The sequence below is a fragment of the Anastrepha obliqua genome, unplaced genomic scaffold (assembly GCF_027943255.1).
Source record: "Anastrepha obliqua isolate idAnaObli1 unplaced genomic scaffold, idAnaObli1_1.0 ptg000207l, whole genome shotgun sequence".
Taxonomy (NCBI): Eukaryota; Metazoa; Arthropoda; class Insecta; order Diptera; family Tephritidae; genus Anastrepha; species Anastrepha obliqua.
In genome coordinates, this window is record NW_026562273.1 from 42,501 (window position 1) to 50,000 (window position 7,500).

Genomic DNA, 7,500 nt, shown 5'->3' on the forward strand with positions numbered 1-7,500 from the left:
AGTAAGTGCGAGTTATTAACTCGCATTGATTAAGTCCCTGCCCTTTGTACATACCGCCCGTCGCTACTACCGATTGAATTATTTAGTGAGGTCTCCGGACGTGATCACTGTGACGCCTCGTGTGTCACGGTTGTTTCGCAAAAGTTGACCGAACTTGATTATTTAGAGGAAGTAAAAGTCGTAACAAGGTTTCCGTAGGTGAACCTGCGGAAGGATCATTATTGTGTTCCATATCCGTAAGAAAAACAAACAAACAAACAAACAAACAGACAAGCAAACAAACGAACAAAAAGAAAAAAAAAAAAAAAAAAAAAAAGAAAAAAAAAAAAATTTATATAATTATTTTGAATCCATAATTCTTTTTATTCTTTTTCATTCAATTTGTGATCCATCAATTATATCATATTAAATATAATATATGATGGTACATTTTGTAATGTTTTTTCTTATTTTTTTCTTTTAAAAACCTTTAAACATGAAAATAAAAAGTTGTACTTATTATTCATTTGATTGAATGATAAGTTAATTTGTTCACAATAACAAAAGTGGTATATATTTATTATATTATTATATATACATAAAATGATTAAAAAAATACAAAATAATTGAATCATAATAAATACCACCACTGTATTATTGTTGAACTAAGACATTCGCAACTTAATAAAAATGTTTAGAGTTAAATATATTTGATATATATTATTGAAAGAAAATCAATTTATATATTATTAATATTATTTAATTTTACTCTTTCAATTAATATATGCAAAAAAAAATTGACATTTGTTATAAATAAAAATAAATAAAAAAAATACTCTAAGCGGTGGATCACTTGGCTCATGGGTCGATGAAGAACGCAGCAAACTGTGCGTCATCGTGTGAACTGCAGGACACATGAACATCGACATTTTGAACGCATATCGCAGTCCATGCTGTTATGTACATTAAATTCAATTTTAAAGTACTGCTTGGACTACATATGGTTGAGGGTTGTAAGACTATGCTAAATAAGTTGCTTATTCTTTTATAAAAATAATTGAATTTAAGCAAATGTGTATATTATTGGATTTTAAATAATTCATAATATTAATAGCAAAAAAAATAAAGATATATAATGAATTTTATTTATTATATATTCTTTAAAAAAAAAATCCTCTCAAATAAAATGAAATGATGAAAATATTGAATCTAAGTATTCTTTACAAAAAATTTTCATATTATTTATATATATATATAAAATAATAATTTATATATGTAATTAAAAGGAGGAATGTCTAGCATAAAAATTAAATTTTTTATTCTAGGATTGCCTCATTTTACATTATTATTATTTTTATATATTTACAATATATAAAAGGAGAAAAGAAAAATAGAGATGAAAAGATGATATAATTTTTTTATTAAATTGTGAGAAGATAAAAAAAGAATATTAAAACAACCTCAACTCATATGGGATTACCCCCTGAATTTAAGCATATTAATGAGGGGAGGAAAAGAAACTAACAAGGATTTTCTTAGTAGCGGCGAGCGAAAAGAAAATAGTTCAGCACTAAGTCACTTTGTCTATATGTCAAATGTGAGATGCAGTGTATGGAATATCTTAATATCTAGTATGAGAAATTAACGATTTAAGTCCTTCTTAAATGAGGCCATTTACCCATAGAGGGTGCCAGGCCCGTATAACGTTAATGATTACTAGAAAGATATTTCCAAAGAGTCGTGTTGCTTGATAGTGCAGCACTAAGTGGGTGGTAAACTCCATCTAAAACTAAATATAACCATGAGACCGATAGTAAACAAGTACCGTGAGGGAAAGTTGAAAAGAACTCTGAATAGAGAGTTAAATAGTACGTGAAACTGCTTAGAGGTTAAGCCCGATGAACCTGAATATCCATTATGAAAAATTCATCATTAAATAATTAAAAAAATAATGTGCATTTTTTTCATATAAGGACATTGTAATCTATTAACATAATAAAGTATTTATCAAAAGATCATTGGTGATATTAAGTTTATTTAAATTAATTTGCTTTTTAAGCATATTAACATAAAATAAATACTAATGATTTGATAAAGTGTTGATAGATTTTATTATATATAATGCTAAAATTCATTTTTTGAATTTTACAAAAAATTTAATATCTATGATATTAATATTTATTTGTATGCATTTATATGATTAACAATGCGAAAGATTCAGGATACCTTCGGGACCCGTCTTGAAACACGGACCAAGGAGTCTAACATATGTGCAAGTCATTGAGTTATATTAAACTTAATGGCATAATTAACTTAACTTAAATATAATGGGATTAATTTTTAGTCTATTTTTTAATAAATAGTCAATTAATTCAATCCCGGGGCGTTCCATATAGTTATGTATAATGATAATTTATTATTATTTATACCTCTAACTGGAGCGTACCTTGAGCATATATGCTGTGACCCGAAAGATGGTGAACTATACTTGATCAGGTTGAAGTCAGGGGAAACCCTGATGGAAGACCGAAACAGTTCTGACGTGCAAATCGATTGTCAGAATTGAGTATAGGGGCGAAAGACCAATCGAACCATCTAGTAGCTGGTTCCCTCCGAAGTTTCCCTCAGGATAGCTGGTGCATTTAAAAATTATATAAAATAATCTTATCTGGTAAAGCGAATGATTAGAGGCCTTAGGGTCGAAACGATTTTAACCTATTCTCAAACTTTAAATGGGTAAGAACCTCACCTTTCTTGATATGAAGGTTGAGGTTATGATATAATGTGCCCAGTGGGCCACTTTTGGTAAGCAGAACTGGCGCTGTGGGATGAACCAAACGTAATGTTACGGTGCCTAAATTAACAACTCATGCAGATACCATGAAAGGCGTTGGTTGCTTAAAACAGCAGGACGGTGGACATGGAAGTCGTAATCCGCTAAGGAGTGTGTAACAACTCACCTGCCGAAGCAACTAGCCCTTAAAATGGATGGCGCTTAAGTTGTATACCTATACATTACCGCTAAAGTAGATGATTTATAAAACAATTTCGATTGATTTATAAATTTTGAAACTTTAGTGAGTAGGAGGGTACAATAGTGTGCTTAGAAGTGTTTGGCGTAAGCCTGCATGGAGCCGCTATTGGTACAGATCTTGGTGGTAGTAGCAAATAATCGAATGAGACCTTGGAGGACTGAAGTGGAGAAGGGTTTCGTGTGAACAGTGGTTGATCACGAGTTAGTCGGTCCTAAGTTCAAGGCGAAAGCCGAAAATTTTCAAGTTTTTAATAAAAAAAAATATTAATAAAAATATATTTAAAAATAATTAAAATACTTGAATTATTTTGAACGAAAGGGAATACGGTTCCAATTCCGTAACCTGTTGAGTATCCGTTTGTTATTAAAAATGGGCCTTGTGCTCATCCTGGCAACAGGAACGACCATAAAGAAGCCGTCGAGAGATATCGGAAGAGTTTTCTTTTCTGTTTTATAGTCGTACTACCATGGAAGTCTTTCGAAGAGAGATATGGTAGATGGACTAGAAGAGCATGACATTTACTGTTGTGTCGATATTTTCTCCTCGGACCTTGAAAATTTATGGTGGGGTCACGCAAACTTCTCAACAGGCCGTACCAATATCCGCAGCTGGTCTCCAAGGTGAAGAGTCTCTAGTCGATAGAATAATGTAGGTAAGGGAAGTCGGCAAATTAGATCCGTAACTTCGGGATAAGGATTGGCTCTGAAGATTGAGATAGTCGGGCTTGATTGGGAAGCAATACCATGGTTTATGTACTCGTTCTGGGTAAATAGAGAATTACGATTCTTGTTCCCCGGATAGTAGTTACGTAGCCAATTGTGGAACTTTCTTGCTAAAATTTTTAAGGAATTATATCATTCGATATATATTCCTTTTAAATTATAACGATTATCAATTAACAATCAATTCAGAACTGGCACGGACTTGGGGAATCCGACTGTCTAATTAAAACAAAGCATTGTGATGGCCCTAACGGGTGTTGACACAATGTGATTTCTGCCCAGTGCTCTGAATGTCAAAGTGAAGAAATTCAAGTAAGCGCGGGTAAACGGCGGGAGTAACTATGACTCTCTTAAGGTAGCCAAATGCCTCGTCATCTAATTAGTGACGCGCATGAATGGATTAACGAGATTCCTACTGTCCCTATCTACTACTCATTCTAATTGTGAACGTTGAAGCGAGCGGACGCGTGAGCGGATGTTTTTACTTTGCGAATTATAAAAATATTCTTGAGCGTTGTTTTTCTCTAGAAAATACTACATTTTACCGTCGGCAAGTGACGTACATTGTACGTACCAAATCGGCGCGTGTGTGTGTGCAGGAAACTGCTCGGCTGTAGTGCGACCGTCGGTGGGTTTTTCGCCGTTACTGAGAGACACTTAAATTGCGCGTACCTGACTGGTAGCTATTAAGCGAAAAACTATTGTGCGTGTAATTGTCCCGTCAAGTGGGCGCCGCTATAATTGCGCGCACCTGTGTCGGTGTAACACGTGCTGGAAAACTTTTATTGTTGTGCGGGTAGCGAGGAACGCTATAAATTTTTGCGAATTCTCTTTTGTGCTATATCCGCGAGTGATTAGCGCTAATTGAGTAACGCTGCGGTGAAGCAGTGCATGAACTGTGCATTGTGCTTAGTGAGTGCCGTTGTGTGAGTACGGGAAAATACCGCTGTGTTTTCCCGGAATTTTAGTGAGAGACGCTATAATTGCGCGCACCTGTGGGAAAACTAAAATCGTTGTGCGGGTAGCGAGAAACACTATATACGGCGTAACTGTATAAGTGTGTGATAAACTGTGTGTGGAATTGTCGGTGGACTCTCCCGTTAGTGGGTGCCACTATAATTGCGTGCGGGTGCCACTATAATTGTTGTGCGTTTTAATTGCGTGACGCGATTTACAGTGGTGGCAGAGGGCTATGCCCAAATTAGGCGTAGGAATGAAGAGGGCGAGCACCCCTCTCCAGGGCAGTTCGAGATTGGCGTCATCAGCGATGGATGAGTCAACGTCGGGGGAGGAAGAGGTCCTCCTGAGATCACCCCCCCGCATGAAGAAGAAAACCGCTGGAGGAGCAGCGGTCACAACAGAAAAGGTGACGGCGAAAGCACCCGTAATGGGTAAGTTGGGGGTAAGCGGAAGCGAGGGCGTTTCCGAGGGGGAAAAAAAGGGGGAGAAAAAGGTGCGGAAGGCAGGGGCCAAATTGGGTCCAGCCGGGCAGCGGATGGAGAAAATCCGCAGAATTTCGGGTGCTTCCCTGGAGAATTCGGGAGCGTTCGGTGAAAAAGTTGGGGGGCAATTTATGGGGCGTTTCAAGTCCATTGTGACGGCCTTTAGTGGAGCCGTCATAGACATGGACGGCGTCCCAAAGAACGCAGCGAAGGACCTCCTGGGATACTCCTTGGAGTTCGAGGCGCTTTTTGTGGAGATGGTGGCGGAGATCGCCCATCTTCGTGGGCGGTTGGAAGCCACAAAAACAAGTAGAGAGGAAGCACCTCGGAGGACGGCTGGAGCTTCGCTGGCTGGTGCAGCGCTGATGCCGGCACCTCAGGCGCCTGCGCCTGTGTTGCCTGCGTTGCCGGTGCCCAAGCCAGTTGAGACCTGGTCGGTCGTAGTAAGGGGTAAGACCCCCACTACGTCCAAAGAGGTGATCAAAAAAGTAGTAAAAGAGGTAGGGCCTTCTATGGGGGTAAGGGTGCACGAGGTGCGCCCGTTGAAGGATGGAGGTGCGATTATTCGCACCCCATCAGTTGCTGAGAGGGATAACTTGGTAAAAAATGCCAAGTTTTCCGAGGTGGGGCTCGATGTGAGCATACGTCGGAAGCTGGGGCCTAGGGTTGTGGTCCAGGGGGTCCACACGGAGATCTCCCCTGACGAGTTCATGGGAGAGTTGTTCCGTTTGAACCTCAGGGAGTTCAGCCCTGGGTGTCTTGAGAAGGACGTGAGGATGATCAGCCGTCCTTGGAAGGTCAGCCCTGATGGAGTGACGAATGTGGTCCTTGAGGGCACGGACATGCTAATGTCCGCCCTCCTGGAAGCAGGTCGCTGCTACGTAAAGTGGTTTTCCTTCCGGGTACGGCCGGACCAACTGACGCCCGGCTGCTTCCGATGCATGGGATTTGATCACAGGGTGGCAGAATGCAGAGCCAAGAAGGATGTCTGCCGTAGGTGCGGGCAGGAAGGACACAGGAGTGCAGGTTGTGGCAATGCCCCGCATTGTCGCAACTGTGCATTTAAGGGCAAGCCAGCCGGACATCTGATGATGTCCACTGTCTGCCCGGTGTACTGTGCCATTGTTGCCCGTGCGAATGCTAGACATTGATGGTTGAGCTATATCAACTGAACTGTCAGGGGTCTTATGCCGTGATGTGTGAATTGGGGGCGTGTATGTCGGAGGGGGGCTGCGGCATTGCTTTGCTCCAGGAACCATACTCCACCAATGGGGTGGTGAGAGGTCTTCCTGGTGGCTTCAGGGTCTTTACGGACCTTGGAGTCAATGCCGCAGTAGCTGTGTGTGAGCCAAGCTACTCTTGCGTAGTGGTTGACTCATCACAGTGGGGAGTATGTGTGTGTGTTGAGGGCGATTTCGGCAAAGTATATGTCGCCAGCCTATACTGCAAGTTCAATGAACCTCTAGAACCATACTTGAGATACATAGAGGCGGTGCTACTACGTGAAAGTAGCAACCCTGTCATCATGTGTCTCGATGCCAATGCCACCTCCCCGATGTGGTTCAGCAAAACATCCAGGCACACTGCTGGATATCGGAGCCACAGTCGTGGTGAGGCCATGAGCGATTGGGTGGTGGCAAATAGCCTCCTCATTGCAAACGAACCGAGTGAATGGTATACGTTTGATGGGCCTAGAGGAGTGAGCGACATTGACGTGACGCTCATGAATGAAGCAGCCGCGAGCAAGTTTGAATGTAGTTGGAGTGTCAAGGGTGGTTGGGGAATTAGTGACCATAATTTAATTCAAATCATGGTTACTCCTCGTACCCCACAGTCGGAAAGTGTGAGTCCATTGAGACGATGGCGTACCACATGCGCCGACTGGAATAGATACGGTCAGACCGTTAGAGAAGCGGTATTGGGTATACCGCTTAACGTGTTTGAAAATTTCGGGGTCGACGAGCAAATTGCTCGTTTATCAGAATGTGTCTGGGGGGTTAATGACACGATGTTCAAAAAAGCTAGGGTTGCCAGACTTAAAGGTGTTAAGTGGTGGACTAGCGAGTTGAATTCAAAGAGGAGGTCTGTCCGGCGCTTGAGGCGGTTGTTTCAACGTGGCAGGCGGACCAATTCGGAGAATTTGCCACAGCTCAAGGCTCAATTCAGAGTAGGAATGAAGGAATATAAGAGAATGTTGGTAGAAGTCAAAGAGGAAGAGTGGAGAAGGTTTGTCGGGGAAAATAGGGACGACCCTTGGGGACAGGTCTATAGGATCTGTCGGGGTCGTCGGAACGAGATGGCTAGCTCTCTTCGCGTGGGTGA

At 41.1% G+C, this 7,500-nt stretch overlaps 1 non-coding gene and 2 pseudogenes across 1 annotated transcript in view; all 3 read left to right on the plus strand.

The window, feature by feature from the left end:
• Positions 1-221, plus strand: part of LOC129252425 (small subunit ribosomal RNA) — a 1,991-nt gene extending 1,770 nt beyond the window's left edge. The window contains exon 1 of the ribosomal RNA XR_008583435.1: positions 1-221. This exon is cut by the window's left edge and continues 1,770 nt beyond it. This is a non-coding gene — a ribosomal RNA (small subunit ribosomal RNA).
• Positions 222-812: 591 nt separating this feature from the next.
• Positions 813-993, plus strand: LOC129252444 (5.8S ribosomal RNA; annotated as a pseudogene).
• A 442-nt stretch (positions 994-1,435) lies between these two features.
• The window catches only part of LOC129252441 (large subunit ribosomal RNA), a 9,730-nt pseudogene continuing 3,665 nt past the window's right edge, over positions 1,436-7,500 (plus strand).